Source organism: Schistocerca americana, chromosome 1 (genome assembly GCF_021461395.2).
Source record: "Schistocerca americana isolate TAMUIC-IGC-003095 chromosome 1, iqSchAmer2.1, whole genome shotgun sequence".
NCBI classification, from domain to species: Eukaryota; Metazoa; Arthropoda; class Insecta; order Orthoptera; family Acrididae; genus Schistocerca; species Schistocerca americana.
Window position 1 is genome coordinate 5,349,358 of NC_060119.1, and position 21,370 is coordinate 5,370,727.

Consider the following 21,370-nt stretch of genomic DNA (forward strand, 5'->3'; position numbering starts at 1 on the left):
CGGCTGGAGGACGATGTATTGATTCTCGACGCAATTTGAGTGTTCCATCGTCATTAGGAGGCCCTGAACGTTGCAATTAACTATCAGTTTTGCGTCGAAATCCAAAATCGAGAATCACAGGAGAACGACTATAATGTGCCCGAGGCCGCAATAGAACCTTGGAGACAAGTCGGCTCGAGGCCGATGTATTGAATCTCGACGATATTTGAGTGATCCATCGTCATTAGGAGGCGCTGAAATTTACAATTAACTATCATTTTTGCGTCCGATTCGAAAATCTAGACTCACAGGAGGCGGACCTTATGGTGCCCGACGCAGCAATACCCCTCGGAGACAATTCGGCAGGAAAACGATGTTTCAACCTCGACGCAATTTGAGTGTTCCATCGTCATTAAGAGGCCCTGAACGTTGCAATTAACTATCAGTTTTGCGTCGGATTCGAAAATCGAGACTCACAGGAGAACGACCATAAGGTGCCCGAGGCAGCAATAGAACCTTGGAGACAAGTCGGCTGAAGGACGATGTATTGAATCTCGACGCAATTTCAAAGTTCCATCGTCATTAGGAGGCCCCGAACGTTACAATTAACTATCAGTTTTGCTTCGGATTCGAAAATCTAGACTCACAGGAGAACGACCATAAGGTGTCCGAGGTAGCAATAGACTCTTGGAGACAAGTCGGCTGTAGGACGATGTATGAATCTCGACCCAATTTGATTGTTCCATCGTCATTAGAAGGCCCTGAACGTTGCAATTAACTATCAGTTTTGCGTCGAATTCGAAAGTCGAGAATCACAGGAGAACGACCATAATGTGCCCGAGGCAGCAATAGAACCATGGAGACAAGTCGGCTCGAGGCCGATGTATTGAATCTCGACGATATTTGAGTTTTCCATCGTCATGAGGAGGCGCTAAAATTCACAATTAACTATCATTTTTGCGTCGGATTTGAAAATCTAGACTCACAGGAGAACGACCATAAAGTGCCCGAGGCAGCAATATACCATTGGAGACAAGTCGGCTGGAGGCCGATGTATTGAATCTCCACGCAATTTGAGTGTTCCATCGTCATTAGAAGGCGCTGAACGTTACAATTAACAATCAGTTTCGCGTCGGAATCGAAAATCTAGACCCACAGGACACGGACCACATGGAGCCAGAGGCAGCAATAGACTCTTGGAGACAAGTCGGGTGAAGGACGATGTATTGAATCTCGACCCAATTTGATTGTTCCATCGTCATTAGGAGGCCCTGAAAGTTACAATTAACAATCAGTTTCGCGTCGGAGCGAATATGTAGACTTACTGGAGAACGCCCATAAAAAGCCCGAGGCAGCATTATCCCCATGGGGAGAAGTCGGTTGGAGGACGATATATTGAATCTCGACCCAATTTGAGTATTCCATCGTCATTAGGAGGCCCTGAACGCTACAATTAACTATCAGTTTTGCGTCGGGTTCGAATCTAGACTCACAGGAGAACGACCACAAGGTGCCCGAGGCAGCAATAGACATTTGGACCCAAGTCGGCTGGAGGCCGATGTATTCAATCTCGACGCAAATTTGAGTGTTCCAACGTCATTAGGAGGCGCTGAGCGTTGCAATTAACTATCATTTTTGCGTCGAATTCGAAAATCTAGACTCACAGGAGACGGAGCATATGGTGCCCGAAGCAGCAATACCCCTAGGAGACAAGACGGCTGGAGGCCGATGTATTGAATCTCAACGCAATTAGAGTGTTCCATCGTCTTTAGGAGGCCTTGAACATTACAATTAACTATCAGTTTTGCGGCGGATTCTAATATCTAGACTCGCAGGGGAACGACCAAAAGGCGCCCGAGGCAGCAATTGACCCTTGGAGACAAATCGGCTGAATGACGATGAATTGAATCTCGACGCAATTTGAGTGTTCCATCGTCATTAGGAGCACCTGAATGTTACAATTAACTATGAGTTTTTCGTCGGATTCGAAAATCTAGACTCACTGGAGACTGACCATAAAGTGTCCGAGTCAACAATATCCCCTTGGAGACCAGTCCGCTGGAGGACGATGTATTGAATCGCGACGCAATTTGAGTGCCCCATCGTCATTAGGAGGCCCTGAACGTTACAATTAACTATGAGTTTTGCGTCGGGTTCGAATCTAGACTCACAGGAGAACGACCACAAGGTGCCCGAGGCAGCAATAGACATTTGGACCCAAGTCGGCTGGAGGCCGATGTATTCAATCTCGACGCAAATTTGAGTGTTCCAACGTCATTAGGAGGCGCTGAGCGTTGAAATTAACTATCATTTTTGCGTCGAATTCGAAAATCTAGACTCACAGGAGACGGAGCATATGGTGCCCGAGGCAGCAATACCCCTAGGAGACAAGACGGCTGGAGGCCGATGTATTGAATCTCCACGCAATTTGAGTGTTCCATCGTCATTAGGAGACGCTGAACGTTGCAATTAACTATCATTTTTGAGACGGACCATATGGCGCCCGAAGCAGCAATACTCCTTGGAGACAAGTCGGCTGGAGGCCGATGTATTGATCTCGACGCAATTTGAGTGTTCCGTCGTCATTAGGAGGCCCAGAACATTACAATTAACTATCAGTTTTGCGTCGGATTCTGAAATCTAGACTCACAGTGGAACGACCATAAGGTGCCCGACGCAGCTTTTGACCCTTGGAGACAAATCGGCTGAATGACGATGTATTGAATCTCGACGCAATTTGAGTGTTTCATCGTCATTACGAAGCCCTGAACTTTACAATTACCAATCAGTTTCGCGACGGATTCGAATATCTAAACTCACAGGAGAACGACCATAAAATGCCCGAGGCAACATTATCCCCACGGAGAGAAGTCGGCTGGATGACGATGTATTGAATCTCGACGCAATTTGAGTATTCCATCGTCATTAGGAGGCCCTGAACTTTACAATTAACTATTAGTTTTGCGTCGGGTTCGAAAAATCTAGACTCACTGGAGATCGATCATAAGGTGCTCGAGGCAGCAATAGACCCTAGGAGACAAGTCGGCTGGAGTACGATGTATTGGATCGCGACGCAATTTGAGTGTTCCATCGTCATTAGGAGGCCCTGAAAGTTACAATTAACAATCAGTTTCGCGTCGGAGCGAATATGTAGACTTACTGGAGAACGCCCATAAAAAGCCCGAGGCAGCATTATCCCCATGGGGAGAAGTCGGTTGGAGGACGATATATTGAATCTCGACCCAATTTGAGTATTCCATCGTCATTAGGAGGCCCTGAACGCTACAATTAACTATCAGTTTTGCGTCGGGTTCGAATCTAGACTCACAGGAGAACGACCACAAGGTGCCCGAGGCAGCAATAGACATTTGGACCCAAGTCGGCTGGAGGCCGATGTATTCAATCTCGACGCAAATTTGAGTGTTCCAACGTCATTAGGAGGCGCTGAGCGTTGCAATTAACTATCATTTTTGCGTCGAATTCGAAAATCTAGACTCACAGGAGACGGAGCATATGGTGCCCGAAGCAGCAATACCCCTAGGAGACAAGACGGCTGGAGGCCGATGTATTGAATCTCAACGCAATTAGAGTGTTCCATCGTCTTTAGGAGGCCTTGAACATTACAATTAACTATCAGTTTTGCGGCGGATTCTAATATCTAGACTCGCAGGGGAACGACCAAAAGGCGCCCGAGGCAGCAATTGACCCTTGGAGACAAATCGGCTGAATGACGATGAATTGAATCTCGACGCAATTTGAGTGTTCCATCGTCATTAGGAGCACCTGAATGTTACAATTAACTATGAGTTTTTCGTCGGATTCGAAAATCTAGACTCACTGGAGACTGACCATAAAGTGTCCGAGTCAACAATATCCCCTTGGAGACCAGTCCGCTGGAGGACGATGTATTGAATCGCGACGCAATTTGAGTGCCCCATCGTCATTAGGAGGCCCTGAACGTTACAATTAACTATGAGTTTTGCGTCGGGTTCGAATCTAGACTCACAGGAGAACGACCACAAGGTGCCCGAGGCAGCAATAGACATTTGGACCCAAGTCGGCTGGAGGCCGATGTATTCAATCTCGACGCAAATTTGAGTGTTCCAACGTCATTAGGAGGCGCTGAGCGTTGAAATTAACTATCATTTTTGCGTCGAATTCGAAAATCTAGACTCACAGGAGACGGAGCATATGGTGCCCGAGGCAGCAATACCCCTAGGAGACAAGACGGCTGGAGGCCGATGTATTGAATCTCCACGCAATTTGAGTGTTCCATCGTCATTAGGAGACGCTGAACGTTGCAATTAACTATCATTTTTGAGACGGACCATATGGCGCCCGAAGCAGCAATACTCCTTGGAGACAAGTCGGCTGGAGGCCGATGTATTGATCTCGACGCAATTTGAGTGTTCCGTCGTCATTAGGAGGCCCAGAACATTACAATTAACTATCAGTTTTGCGTCGGATTCTGAAATCTAGACTCACAGTGGAACGACCATAAGGTGCCCGACGCAGCATTTGACCCTTGGAGACAAATCGGCTGAATGACGATGTATTGAATCTCGACGCAATTTGAGTGTTTCATCGTCATTACGAAGCCCTGAACTTTACAATTACCAATCAGTTTCGCGACGGATTCGAATATCTAAACTCACAGGAGAACGACCATAAAATGCCCGAGGCAACATTATCCCCATGGAGAGAAGTCGGCTGGATGACGATGTATTGAATCTCGACGCAATTTGAGTATTCCATCGTCATTAGGAGGCCCTGAACTTTACAATTAACTATTAGTTTTGCGTCGGGTTCGAAAAATCTAGACTCACTGGAGATCGATCATAAGGTGCTCGAGGCAGCAATAGACCCTAGGAGACAAGTCGGCTGGAGTACGATGTATTGGATCGCGACGCAATTTGAGTGTTCCATCGTCATTAGGAGCACCTGAATGTTACAATTAACTATGAGTTTTTCGTCGGATTCGAAAATCTAGACTCACTGGAGACTGACCATAAAGTGTCCGAGCCAACAATATCCCCTTGGAGACCAGTCCGCTGGAGGACGATGTATTGAATCGCGACGCAATTTGAGTGCCCCATCGTCATTAGGAGGCCCTGAACGTAACAATTAACTATCAGTTTTGCGTCGGATTCGAAAGTCGAAACTCACAAGAGAACGACCATAAGGTTCCCGAGGCGGCAATAGAACCTTGGAGACAAGTCGGCTGAAGGACGATGTATTGAATGTCGACCCAATTTGATGTGTTCCATCGTCATTAGGAGGCCCTGAAAGTTACAATTAACTATCAGTTTTGCGTCGGATTCGAAAATCGAGACTCACAGGAGAACGACCATAATGTGCCCGAGGCCGCAATAGAACCTTGGAGACAAGTCGGATCGATGCCGATGTATTGAATCTCGACGCAATTTGAGTGTTCCATCGTCATTAGGAGGCGCTGAAATTTACAATTAACTATCATATTTGCGTCGGATTCGAAAATCTAGACTCACAGGAGGCGGACCATATGGTGCCCGAGGCAGCAATAGACTCTTGGAGACAAGTCGGCTGAAGGACGATGTATTGAATCTCGACCCAATTTGATTGTTCCATCGTCATTAGGGGGCGCTGAACGTTGGAAATAACTATCATTTTTGAGACGGACCATATGGTGCCCGAGGCAGCAATACCCCTTGGAGACAAGTCGGCTGGAGGCCGATGTATTGAATCTCGACGCAATTTGAGTGTTCCATCGTCATTAGGAGGCCCTGAACATTACAATTGACTATCAGTTTTGCGTCGGATTCTAAAATCTAGACTCACAGTGGAACGACCATCAGGTGCCCGAGGCAGCAATAGACCCTTGGAGACAAATCGGCTGAATGACGATGTATTGAATCTCGACGCAATTTGAGTGTTCCATCGTCATTAGGAAGCACTGAACGTTACAATTAACAATCAGTTTCGCGTCGGATTCGAATATCTAGACTCACAGGAGAACGACCATAAAGTGCCCGAGGCAGCATTATCCCCATGGAGAGAAGTCGGCTGGATGACGATGTATTGAATCTCGACGCAATTTGAGTATTCCATCGTCATTAGGAGGCCCTGAACGGTACAATTAACTATCAGTTTTGCGTCGGGTTCGAAAATCTAGACTCACTGGAGATCGATCATAAGGTGCCCGAGGCAGCAACAGACCCTTGGAGACAAGTCGGCTGGAGGACGATGTATTGGATCGCGACGCAATTTTAGTATTCCATCGTCATTAGGAGGCCCTGAATGTTACAATTAACTATCAGTTTTTCGTCGGATTCGAAAATCTAGATGCACTGGAGACTGACCATAAGGTGTCCGAGGCAACAATATCCCCTTGGAGACCAATCCGCTGGAGGACGATATATTGAATCGCGACGCAATTTGAGTGCCCCATCGTCATTAGGAGGCCCTGAACGTTACAATTAACTATCAGTTTTGCGTCGGATACGAAAATGTAGAATCTCCGGAGACGGACCATGTGGTGAACGTGCAGTGATATCCCCTTGGAGACAAGCCGGCTGGAGGACGATGTATTGAAGCTCGACGCAATTTGAGTGTTCCATCGTCATTAGGAAGCCCTGAACTTTACAATTAACTATCAGTTACGCGTCGGATTCGAAAATCTAGACTCACAGGAGAACGACCATAAGGTGCCCGAGGCAGCAAATGACCCTTGGAGACAAGTCGGCTGGAGGACGATGTATTGACTCTCGACGGAATTTTAGTGTTCCATCGTAATTAGGAGGGGCTAAACGTTACAATTAACTGTCAGTTTTGCTTCGGATTCGAAAATCTAGACTCACAGGAGATGAACCATAAGGTGGCCGAGGCAGCAGTAGACTCTTCAGTACAAGTCGGCTGAAGGACGATGTATTGAATCTCGATCCAATTTGATTGTTCCATCGTTATTAGGGGGCGCTGAACGTTGCAATTAACTATCAGTTATGCGTCATATTCGAAAATCTAGACTCACAGGAGAACGACCATAAAGTGCCCGAGGCAGCAATATACCCTTGGATACAAAGTCTGCTGGAGGCCGATGTATTGAATCTCGACGCAATTTGAGTGTTCCATCGTCATTAGGAAGCCCTGAACTTTACAATTAACAATCAGTTTCGCGTCGGATTCGAATATCTAGACTCACAGGAGAACGACCATAAAGTGCCCGAGGCAGCATTATCCCCATGGAGAGAAGTCGGCTGGATGACGATGTATTGAGTCTCGACGCAATTTGAGTATTCCATCGTCATTAGGAGGCCCTGAACGGTACAATTAACTATCAGTTTTTCGTCGGGTCGAAAATCTAGACTCACTGGAGATCGATCATAAGGTGCCCGAGGCACCAATAGACCCTAGGAGACAAGTCGGCTGGAGGACGATGTATTGGATCGTGACGCAATTTGTGTGTTCCATCGTATTTAGGAGGCCCTGAATGTTACAATTAACTATCAGTTTTTCGTCGGATTCGAAAATCTAGACTCACTGGAGACTGCCCATAAGGTGTCCGAGGCAACAATATCCCCTTGGAGACCAGTCCGCTGGAGGACGATGTATTGAATCGCGACGCAATGTGAGTGCCCCATCGTCATTAGGAGGCCCTGAACGTTACAATTAACTATCAGTTTTGCGTCGGATACGAAAATGTAGAATCACCGGAGACGGACCATGTGGTGAACGAGGCAGCGATATCCCCTTGGAGACAAGCCGGCTGAACGACGATGTATTGAATCTCGACGCAATTTGAGTGTTCCATCGTCATTAGGAGACCCTGAACGTTGCAAATAACTATCATTTTTGAGACGGACCATATGGTGCCCGAGGCAGCAATACCACTCGGAGACAATTCGGCTGGAGAAGGATGTATTCAACCTCGACGCAATTTGAGTGTTCCATCGTCATTAAGAGGACCTGAACGTCGCAAATAACAATCAGTTTTGCGTCGGATTCGAAAATCGATACTCACAGGAGAACGACAATAAGGTGCCCGAGGCGGCAATAGAACCTTGGAGACAAGTCGGCTGAAGGACGATGTATTGAATCTCGACGCAATTTGTGTGTTCCATCGTCATTAGGAGGCCCCGAACGTTACAATTAACTATCAGTTTTGCTTCGGATTCGAAAATCTAGACTCACAGGAGAACGGCCATAAGGTGTTCGAGGCAGCAATAGACTCTTGGAGACAAGTCGGCTGAATGACGATGTATTGAATCTCGACCCAATTTGATTGTTCCATCGTCATTAGGGGGCGCTGATCGTTGCAATTAACTATCAGTTATGCGTCGGATTCGAAAATCTACACTCACAGGAGAACGACCATAAAGTGAACGAGGCAGCAATATACCCTCGGAGACAAGTCGGCTGGAGGCCGATGTATTGAATCTCAACGCAATTTGAGTGTTCCATCGTCATTAGGAGACGCTGAACGTTGCAAATAACTATCATTTTTGAGACGGACCATATGGTGCCCGAGGCAGCAATACCCCTTGGAGACAAGACGGCTGGAGGCCGATGTATTGAATCTCGACGCAATTTGAGCATTCCATCGACATTAGGAGGCCCTGAACATTACAATTAACTATCAGTTTTGCGTCGGATTCTAAAAGCTAGACTCACAGTGGAACGACCATAAGGTGCCCGAGGCAGCATTAGACCCTTGGAGACAAGCCGCCTGGAGGACGATGTATTGAATCTCGACGCAATTTGAGTGTTCCATCGTCATTAGGAGACGCTGAACGTTGCAAATAACTATCATTTTTGAGACGGACCATATGGTGCCCGAGGCAGCAATACCCCTTGGAGACAAGTCGGCTGGAGGCCGATGTATTGAATCTCGACGCAATTTCAGTGTTCCGCCGTCGTTAGGAGGCGCTGAAATTTACAATTAACTGTCATTATTGCGACGAATTAAAAAATCTAGACTCACAGGAGGCGGACCATATGGTGCCCGAGGCAGCAATACCCCTCGGAGACAATTCGGCTGGAGAAGGATGTATTCAACCTCGACGCAACTTGAGTGTTCCATCGTCATTAAGAAGACCTGAACGTCGCAATTAACAATCAGTTTTGCGTCGGATTCGAAAATCGAGACTCACAGGAGAACGACAATAAGGTGCCCGAGGCGGCAATAGAACCTTGGAGACATGTCGGCTGAAGGACGATGTATTGAATCTCGACGCCATTTGTGTGTTCCATCGTCATTAGGGGGCGCTGAACGTTGCAATTAACTATCAGTTATGCGTCGGATTCGAAAATCTACACTCACAGGAGAACGACCATAAAGTGAACGAGGCAGCAATATACCCTCGGAGACAAGTCGGCTGGAGGCCGATGTATTGAATCTCAACACAATTTGAGCGTTCCATCGTCATTAGGAGACGCTGAACGTTGCAAATAACTATCATTTTTGAGACGGACCATATGGTGCGCGAGGCAGCAATACCCCTTAAAGACAAGGCGGCTGGAGGCCGATGTATTGAATCTCGACGCAATTTGAGTGTTCCATCGTCATTAGGAGGCCCTGAACATTACAATTAACTATCAGTTTTGCGTCGGATTCTAAAATCTAGACTCACAGTGGAACGACCATAAGGTGCCCGAGGCAGCATTAGACCCTTGGAGACAAGTCGGCTGAAGGACGATGTATTGAATCTCGACGCAATTTGAGTGTTCCATCGTCATTACGAAGCCCTGAACGTTACAATTAACAATCAGTTTCGCGTCAGATTCGAATATCTAGACTCACAGGAGAACGACCATAAAATGCCCGAGGCAGCATTATCCCCATGGAGAGAAGTCGGCTGGATGACGATGTATTGAATCTCGACGCAATTTGAGTATTCCATCGTCATTAGGAGGCCCTGAACGGTACAATTAACTATCAGTTTTGCGTAGGGTTCGAAAATCTAGACTCACTGCAGATCGATCATAAGGTGCCCGAGGCAGCAATAGACCCTTGGAGACAAGTCGGCTGGAGGACGATGTATTGGATCGCGAAGCAATTTGAGTGTTCCATCGTCATTAGGAGGCCCTGAATGTAACAATTAACTATGAGTTTTTCGTCGGCTTCGAAAATCTAGACTCACTGGGGACTGACCATAAGGTGTCCGAGTCAACAATATCCCCTTGGAGACCAGTCCGCTGGAGGACGATGTATTGGATCGCGACGCAATTTGAGTGCCCCATCGTCATTAGTAGGCCCTGAACGTTACAATTAATCATAAGTTTTGCGTCGGGTACGAAAATGTAGAATCACCGGAGACGGACGATGTGGTGAACGAGGCAGCGATATCCCCTTGGAGACAAGCCGGCTGGGGGACGATGAATTGAATCTCTACGCAATTTGATTGTTCCATCGTCATTAGGGGGCGCTGAACGTTGCAATTAATTATCAGTTATCCGTCAGATTCGAAAATCTAGACTCACAGGAGAACGATCATAAAGTGCCCGACTCAGCAATATACCCTTGGAGACAAGTCGGCTGGAGGCCGATGTATTGAATCTCGACGCAATTTGAGTGTTCCATCGTCATTAGGAAGCCCTGAACTTTACAATTAACAATCACTTTTGCGTCGGATTCGAAAATCGAGACTCACATGAGAACGACCATAAGGTGCCCGATACGGCAATAGAACCTTGGAGACAAGTTGGCTGAAGGACGATGTATTGAATTTCGACGCAATTTTAGTGTTCCATCGTCATTAGGAGGCCCTGAAAGTTACAATTAGCTATCAGTTTCGCGTCGGATTCGAAAATCTAGACTCACAGGAGACGGACCACATGGAGCCCGAGGCTGCAATATTCCTTGTAGCCAATTCGGCTGGAGTACGGTGTATTGATTCTCGACGCAATTTGAGTGTTCCATCGTCATTAGGAGGCCCTGAACGTTGCAATTAACTATCAGTTTGGCGTCAGATTCGAAAATCGAGACTCACAGGAGAACGACCATAAGGTGCCCGAGGCAGCAATAGAACCTTGGAGACAAGTCGGCTGAAGGACGATGTATTGAATCTCGACGCAATTTCAGTGTTCCATCGTCATTAGGAGGCGCTGAAATTTACAATTAACTATCATTTTTGCGTCGAATTCGAAAATCTAGACTCACAGCATTCGGACCATATGGTGCCCGAGGCAGCAATACCCCTCGGAGACAATTTGGCTGGAGAAGGATGTATTCAACCTCGACGCAATTTGAGTGTTCCATCGTCATTAAGAGGACCTGAACGTCGCAATTAACTATCAGTTTTGCTTCGGATTCGAAAATCTAGACTCACAGGAGGACGACCATAAGGTGTTCGAGGCAGCAATAGAACCTTGGAGACAAGTCGGCTGAAGGACGATGTATTGAATCTCGACGCAATTTGTGTGTTCCATCGTCATTAGGAGGCCCCGAACGTTACAATTAACTATCAGTTTTGCTTCGGATTCGAAAATCTAGAGTCACAGGTGAACGACCATAAGGTGTTCGAGGCAGCAATAGACTCTTGGAGACAAGTCGGCTGAAGGACGATGTATTGAATCTCGACCCAATTTGATTGTTCCATCGTCATTAGGGGGCGCTGAACGTTGCAATTAACTATCAGTTATGCGTCGGATTCGAATATCTAGACTCACAGGAGAACGACCATAAAATGCCCGAGGCAGCATTATCCCCATGGAGAGAAGTCGTCTGAAGGACGATGTATAGAATCTCGACGCAATTTGAGTGTTCCATCGTCATTACGAAGCCCTGAACGTTACAATTAACAATCAGTTTCGCGTCGGATTCGAATATCTAGACTCACAGGAGAACGACCATAAAATGTCCGAGGCAGCATTATCCCCATGGAGAGAAGTCGGCTGGATGACGATGAATTGAATCTCGACGCAATTTGAGTATTCCATCGTCATTAGGAGGCCCTGAACGGTACAATTAACTATCAGTTTTGCGTCGGGTTCGAAAATCTAGACTCACTGCAGATCGATCATAAGGTGCCCGAGGCAGCAATAGACCCTTGGAGACAGTCGTGTGAAGTTAGCACCCCTTTTTCAAGAAATATACATTTTTTTCAGAGTTCTTGATAGATATGGCATAGTTCTAGAGTTCTTTGTACAAAATTTCAATAGTTCTGCAGAATTTAGCGAAGAAAACAACAATATTCGAAAAAATTTTCGTTCGAAAACGTTCTTTGGCAATTTCCGCAAAATGTAAATAAGTACAAGAGTTCTGAGCACAGTTCTGAACAGAGCTCCAAGAGTTCTTTCGAAAATCCATGTAACGTTTTCTTGTGCAGCTAATAGTTTACGAGATAATTGCATTTTAATGAGAAAATCTTTTCACTTACTGTGTAGTTCGCACCCTCTTTTTCAGAAAGATATATTTTTTTCAGAGTTCTTGATAGATATGGCATAGTTCTAGAGTTCTTTGTACAAAATTTCAATAGTTCTGCAGAATTTAGCGACGAAAACAACAATACTCGAAAAAATTTTCGTATCGAAAACGTTCTTTGGCAATTTCCGCAAAATGTAAACAAGTACAAGAGTTCAGAACACAGTTCTGAACAGAGCTCCAAGAGTTCTTTCGGAAATCCAAGTAACATTTTTTTGTGCATCTAATAGTTTACGAGATAATTCCAATTTAAGGAGAAAATCTTTTCACTTACTGTGAAGTTGGCACCCTTTTTTTCAGAAATGTATACTTTTTTCAGATTTCTTGATAGATATGCCATAGTTCTAGAGTTCTTTGCACAAAATTTCAATAGTTCTGCAAAATTTAGCGACGTAAACAATATCCGAAAAAATTTTCGTATCGAAAACATTCTTCGTCTATTTTCGCAAATTGTAAATAAGTACAACAGTTCTGAGCACAGTTCTGAACAGAACTCCAAGAGTTCTATCGAAAACCCAATTAACATTTTTGTGTGCAGCTAATAGTTTACGAAATAATTGCAATTTAAGGAGAAAATCTTTTCATTTACTGTGAAGTTGGCACCCTTTTCTTCAGAAATGTATATTTCTTTCACTGTTCTTGACAGGTTGCCATAGTTCTAGAGTTCTTTGTACAAAATTTCAATAGTTCTGCAGAATTTAGGGAAGAAAACAACAATACTCGAAAATTTTTATCTATCGAAATCATTTTTTGTCAATTTTCGCAAAAATTAAACTGGTACAACAGTTCTGAGGACAGTTCTGAACAGAACCCCAAGAGCTCTATCGAAAATCCTAATAACATTTTTCTATGGCGATAATAGTTTGTGATAAATTGATTTAATGTGGGACACACTTTCTCTACAGAAAATATAAATATATTCGTACAAGAGTTCTGATGACAGTTCTGGACACCACGTGAAGAGTTCTATCGAAATTCCTAGTAGAATTTTTTAGTGCAGGTAATAGTTTAAGAGGTAATCGCAACTTAATTTTGAACCCCATAAGAGCTCCAACTGTGAAGCTGGCACCCTTTTTTTCAGAAATATACATTCTGATATTCTTGATAGATAAGTCATAGTTATAGAGTTCTAGGTACAAAATTTCAATAGTTATGCAGAATTTAGCGAAGAAAACAACATTGTATAACAAACCTGTTTCAGGAACCCTTTCCTTTTGATACAATTCTTCCTGTTGCCACAATAAATGACTTGTGCATAGATTCCAACTGTACTGATCATTACAAAAATACAACCATTGACCAGCGGCGCACATTTCTTGCAGCGTTGTACAGAGCATTCGGCTTATCCGCTGTGAAAATACCACACTTAACGCTATTTTAAAAGTTACGGTGGATGGCTTCCGTTTATCTACAATGTCAGCATCTATCGAATTATCTTCATGCAAACGTGATGCCTGGATCACTCACTTCCCCTTTTAGGTACGGAGGAAACTAGAGTTCAGTCTTGTGGAAGTCAAAAAAGGAAATGTGGGCAGCCCTTCTTTTACTGATAGCAAACTCTAGAGAAATCTCCACACTTGTTTTTCTTCATCATGCCAACAAAAGAAAAACTCTCCCTTCATAGCTCTATTATCATTCCAGTACTAGTAAACCAGTTGTCCGCTTTCACATTTCGACCTGACTGATATATAGGTTTACACAGTCACAGAACAACATCAAATTGTTTATTGCTTAGTTGGTAAATCCTTCTGGTTGCAACACAGCGTATATTTCCAAATTGTACAGGTAAAATACTTAAGAATCCACACTTAAGAATCCATACTCGTTTGTTTTGATTGATACATATTGGCGAAAACTGTACCTTCCACAGAATCCTTCCAGCTTCTTGCTTACTGTAACATTTTCTCCAAGGGTGTAAGATTTGTGGTAGTTGCGTACAAACACAGTAAATATTTCCCGAATAGCTGTTAGCTTGTCTAATTGTCTCCTTTCATCACGAATAGCGCGACTGTAAAATCTAAGTCTCTCCAGAATAAATTTGAAACGTTTTATGTTCGTTTGCGAGGTGAAATTTTTCAATGCCACCACCATCAGTTCCACACAGATCTTCCAGGCTTTATCTGTTACTTTTGTTAACAACAATTAAAAACAAGAGACTGATGAAGGCTTTCAATTCAATATCATCTATTGATTTTACCCCTCTCTCACGCTGAAATGAGGCTTTGATGCTCTCAAAATGCTGATTGGAATACAAAACTACAATAGACAAATATCGTTATCTATGAGGTAATTACAGCATCACAAATGCTGCTTTGGCTGCACCTATTGGTACAGGTAAATTTCGAATAATATTATGCTCTTCGAACAATATGCTTCGAATTTCTTCAACATTATCTAGTACTTCCCACTTAAAATAATTAAAAAATCCTATAAAATAACGCAACCAGGCGCAGTGTATTAATCCGATATTTGACGTTCAGACAGCGGACACTGACTATTAAACAGTTCAAACAGAATTTAAGTGCAGTTTACATTCTGGATTAGCTTTGTACTACTTACTACGTTGATAAACAAATAAACTAATCGCTGAAATGAAATACGAAAGGGCACAGTGGATAAAAGCGAGCAATCGGCTCATATCTCATCAAGAGAGCATTAGCGTCGATACTGAATCATACATACAACAATGAAAGGCACACATGAAGTGTATATTTTTAGAATCAGGAAGAACCAGATGAATTTTATCACGTAAAACAGTAATTGTTTTGAACTCTCATGACATCCAGGACCCACTAACAGCTAAAAATATGCCCAGGACCCTCATGGATGAAAGTTATATTGCAACATCACCAGCCGCTAGGATACATAAAAACATGTGCTGTGTGTAACGAATAAATTTGAAATTGATGTCGTTAATATTGTTGCAAACATTTGTTCTAGTTAGAAAGGAAGTGTGGATGTTTGATGAGTTACACTACAGCGAGAGTTAAAAGTCTTTACAATGTATAGAAATGTAAGTATATTTACTGAATATATCGTACAAACGAACTAAGTAGTATGTTTAAATCCTAATTCAATACATGACTGATAGAGGTGTTATAATGTTGAGGGGATACAGTATTAAAGTTAATAAGAAGTTCGAAATTTGTAAATAAGAACCTCGTTTAGTTGGTCCTCAATAATCCGGATTTCCGGTTTATCCGGATTCATATTTTGTGTCCCTTGGTATTTTTCTCTTTTTTTTCTTATAACACGAAGATGTGTAGTCGGTGAGGTACATAGGCTGCTTATCACCAGGCCGGTAATTTAGTCTATTACTGAGTGATAAGGAACTCGGAGTGTGTGAATGACATTGTTTCTCAAGTATTGTACATTAATATAACGGTGTATTGATGCCCATCAAGTAAGTTGCATAGTAACCACGCCAACAGCACTCCCCCACAGCTCATTGTACCTCTGGTGCGATCCTCGACAGGTGTGACACCATCTGGTTAGTGGCGCGTGTGAATGTATCTGCTCTCTCAGCCATCTGTTTGTTTTGCACTGACGAGCCTTCTCTCCTTGAATCATCTAAGCGTGCACATCCCACGCTTCCACCTACAGTTACTACAGTCAGTCTTAAGAAGGTGTACTGGCATTTGTATAGTGCTGAACATTTAGACTTTTTGTATTTAGTAGAATATACATCCGGTTTTCGATTTTCGGTTTTCCATAATAAAAGTGAGAATTTACGATAGTACTCATAGCTGTACTTCCAGCAGTACTTCATCTCCCGCGTTCCCAATTTCGTAGAAGTTGTCCTACGAAAATTGCAGAAGAAGCACTCCTGGACGAAAGGATATTGTGACGATATTCTTTGGTCACAGCCTGGGGTTAGAGACCCGGTCCGGCACACAGTTTTTATCTGGCAGTAAGTTTCACATCGGCGCACACCCACTGCAGAGTGAACACACAATCTATTTCATAATCTACTGGCACCATAAAAATGTTATGAGGGTTTTTAAAAGAACTCTTTCGGTGCTATCCAGAACTGGCAGCAAAAGGGTTGTGCCAATTTATTATAATGTAGACCAAGTGGGTCTCTCTAAATGCTATTATCTCATTAACTGTTATCCCCACAAAAAATGTTATAACAGTTGTCGGTAGAACTCTTAGGGTCGTATTAAGAAATGCCGTCAGATCTTTTGTACGAATTTATTACTTTTACATGACAAAAGTGAGTCCCACATTAATTATCTCATATAATGTCATCGTCACAAATAATGTTATTATAGTTTTTGGTAGAACTCTGTGGGTGATATTCAGAACTGTCATCAGAACTATTCTACGAATTTTGCTATATTAGATAAAGTGAGTATCAGATTAAAACAATTATTGTATAAACTATTATCGCCACAAAAATGTTCTTACCATTTTCAATGCAACTCTTCCGGTGCTATCCAGAACTGCCAACAGAACTGTTATACAAATTTATTTTTTCCAAACTGACAAATAATTTTTTACCATACCAAAATTTTGCCGTGTTATTGTTTTCTTCCCGAATTTCTGTAGAACTATTCGTGTTTTGAGCAGGGAAATATAGAACTAGTGCATATATATCAAGAACTGTGAAAAAAATTTATATTTATCGTAAAAGGGGTTCAAACTTCACGGGAAATGCTCATAAGCATTCCTTAATAATGGCAGTTACTACGTAAACAATTACCTACACAGAATATATTACTAGTTTTTTCGATAGAACTCTTACAATGCTATCCAGAGCTGGCATCAGAGCATACGAACAGACATAATTTTTTTTTTTGAGTAAGAGTGCCCCACAATTAATCAATTACCATACAAACTATTACAACCACAAAAAATGTTATTATGATTATAGATAGAAGTCTTGACGTGTTAACTAGAACTGTTCATCAAAACTGTTGAACGAATTTACTTTTTCTGTGGAGAAAGTCGGTCTAACATCAAAGCAGTTACCGTATAGACTATCATCGCCACAAAAAGATGTTATTAGTATTTTCGATAGAGCTCTTGGTGTTCTGTTCAGAACTGTTGTACGAATTTACTTTTTGCGAAAATTGACAAAGAATGTATTCGATACGAAAAATTTTTCGAGTATTGTTGTTTCTTTCGCTAAATTATGCAGGACTATTCAAATTTTGTACAAATAACTCTAGAACTATGACATTTCTATCAAGAACTCTGAAAATATATATATATTTCTGAAGAAAAGGATTCCAACTTCACAGTAAGTGAAGAGGTTCCCTAATTAAATTGCAATTATATCGTAACGTGTTAGCTGCACAAAAAATTGTAATTATGATATTCTATAGAACTGTTGGGGTTCTGTTCAGAACTGCCCTCAGAACTGTTGTCCGAATTTACTTTTTGCGAAAATTAATAACGAATGTTTGCTATACGAATTTTTTTTCGAGTATTGTTGTTTTCTTCGTTAAATTCTGCAGAACTATTAAAATTTTGTACAAAGAACTCTAGAACTATGCCATATCTATCAAGAACTCTGAAAATAATATACATTTCTGAAAAAAGGGTGCCAACTTCACAGTAAGTGAAAAGATTTTCTCCTTAAATTGCAATTATCTCGTAAACTATTAGCTGCACAAAAAATGTTACTTGGGTTTTCGATAGAACTCTTGGAGTTCTGTTCAGAACTGTGCTCAGAACTGTTGTACTTATTTACAATTTGCAAAAATTGACGAAGAATATTTTCGATACGAAATTTTTTTCGAATATTGTTTTCGTCGCTAAATTCTGCAGAACTATTGAAATTTTGTACAAAGAACTCTAGAACTATGGCATATCTATCAAGAAATCTGAAAAAAGTATACATTTGTGAAAAAAAGGGTGCCAGCTTCACAGTAGGAGCTCTTATGGAATTCTTAATTAAGTTGCAATTACCTCTTAAACAATTACCTGCACAAAAAAATTTCACTAGGATTTTCGATAGAACTCTTCACGTGGTGTCCAGAACTGTCATCAGAACTGTTGTACGAATATATTTATATTTTCCGTAAAGAAAGTGTGTCCCATATTAAATCAATTTATCTCAAACCATTATCGCCATAGAAAAATGTTGTTGGGATTTTCGATAGAGCTCTTGGGGTTCTGTTCAGAACTGTCCTCAGAAATATTGTACAAGTTTAATTTTTACGAAAATTGACAAAAAAGGTTTTCGATACGAAATATATATATTTCTAAAAAAAAGGGTGCCAACTTCACAGTAAGTGAAAAGATTTTCTCATTAAAATGCAATTATCTCGTAACCTATTAGCTGCACAAAAAAAAAGTTACTTGGATTTTCGAAAGAACTCTTGGAGCTCTATTCAGAACTGTGCTCAGAACTCTTGTACTTATTTACATTTTGCGGAAATTGCCAAAGAACGTTCTCGATACGAAAATTCTTTCGAATATTGTTGTTTTCTTCGCTAAATTCTGCAGAACTATTGAAATTTTGTACAAAGAACTCTAGAACTATGCCATATCTATCAAGAACTCTGAAAAAAATGTATATTTCTCGAAAAAGGGGTGTTAACTTCACACGACTCTTGGAGCCAAGTCGGCTGGAGGACGATGTATTGGATCGCGAAGCAATTTGAGTGTTCCATCGTCATTAGGAGGCCCTGAATGTTACAATTAACTATGAGTTTTTCGTCGGCTTCGAAAATCTAGACTCACTGGGGACTGACCATTAGGTGTCCGAGTCAACAATATCCCCTTGGAGACCAGTCCGCTGGAGGACGATGTATTGGATCGCGACGCAATTTGAGTGCCCCATCGTCATTAGGAGGCCCTGAACGTTACAATTAACCATACGTTTTGCGTCGGATACGAAAATGTAGAATCACCGGAGACGGACCATGTGGTGAACGTGCAGCGATATCCCCTTGGAGACAAGCCGGCTGGAGGACAATGTATTGAATCTCGACGCAATTTGAGTGTTCCATCGTCATTAGGAAGCCCTGAACTTTACAATTAACTATCAGTTATGCGTCGGATTCGAAAATCTAGACTCACAGGAGAACGACCATAAGGTGCCCGAGGCAGCAATAGACCCTTGGAGACAAGTCGGCTGGAGGACGATGTATTGACTCTCGAGGCAATTTGAGTGTTCCATCGTCATTAGGAAGCCCTGAACTTTACAATTAACAATCAGTTTCGCGTCGGATTCGAATACCTAGACTCACAGGAGAACGACCATAAAGTGCCCGAGGCAGCATTATCCCCATGGAGAGAAGTCGGCTGGATGACGATGTATTGAATCTCGACGCAATTTGAGTATTCCATCGTCATTAGGAGGCCCTGAGCGGTACAATTATCTATCAGTTTTTCGTCGGGTCGAAAATCTAGACTCACTGGAGATCGATCATAAGGTGCCCGAGGCAGCAATAGACCCTTGGAGACAAGTCGGCTGGAGGACGATGTATTGGATCGTGACGCAATTTGTGTGTTCCATCGTCATTAGGAGGCCAAGAATGTTACAATTAACTATCAGTTTTTCGTCGGATTCGAAAATCTAGACTCACTGGAGACTGCCCATAAGGTGCCCGAGGCAGCAATAGACCCTTGGAGACAAGTCGGCTGAAGGACGATACATTGAATCTCGACGCAATTTGTGTGTTCCATCGTCATTAGGAGGCCCCGAACGTTACAATTAACTATCAGTTTTGCTTCGGATTCGAAAATCTAGACTCACAGGAGAACGACCATAAGGTGTTCGAGGCAGCAATAGACTCTTGGAGACAAGTCGGCTGAATGACGATGTATTGAATCTCGACCCAATTTGATTGTTCCATCGTCATTAGGGGGCGCTGAACATTGCAATTAACTATCAGTTATGCGTCGGATTCGAAAATCTACACTCACAGGATAACGACCATAAAGTGAACGAGGCAGCAATATACCCTCGGAGACAAGTCGGCTGGAGGCCGATGTATTGAATCTCAACGCAATTTGAGAGTTCCATCGCCATTAGGAGACGCTGAACGTTGCAAATAACTATCATTTTTGAGACGGACCATATGGTGCCCGAGGCAGCAATACCCCTTGGAGACAAGACGGCTGGAGGAGGATGTATTGAATCTCGACGCAATTTGAGTGTTCCATCGTCATTAGGAGGCCCTGAACATTACAATTAACTATCAGTCTTGCATCGGATTCTAAAATCTAGACTTACAGTGGAACGACCACAAGGTGCCTGAGGCAGCATTAGACCCTTGGAGACAAGTCGGCTGAAGGACGATGTATCGAATCTCGACGCAATTTGAGTGTTCCATCGTCATTAGGAAGCCCTGAACTTTACAATTAACAATCAGTTTCTCGTCGGATTCGAATATCTAGACTCACAGGAGAACGACCATAAAGTGCCCGAGGCAGTATTATCCCCATGGAGAGAAGTCGGCTGGATGACCATGTATTGAATCTCGACGCAATTTGAGTATTCCATCGTCATTAGGAGGCCCTGAACGGTACAATTAACTATCAGTTTTTCGTCGGGTCGAAAATCTAGACTCACTGGAGATCGATCATAATGTGCCCGAGGCAGCAATAGACCCTTGGAGACAAGTCGGCTGGAGGACGATGTATTGGATCGTGACGCAATTTGTGTGTTCCATCGTCATTAGGACGCCCTGAATGTTACAATTAACTATCAGTTTTTCGTCGGATTCGAAAATCTAGACTCACTGGGGACTGCCCATTAGGTGTCCGAGGCAACAATATCCCCTTGGAGACCAGTCCGCTGGAGGACGATGTATTGAATCGCGACGCAATGTGAGTGCCCCATCGACATTAGGAGGCCCTGAACGTTACAATTAATTATCAGTTTTGCGACGGATACGAAAATGTAGAATCACCAGAGACGGACCATGTGGTGAACGAGGCAGCGATATCCCCTCGGAGACAAGCCGGCTGGATTACGATGTATTGAATCTCGACGCAATTTGAGTGTTCCATCGTCATTAAGAGGACCTGAACGTC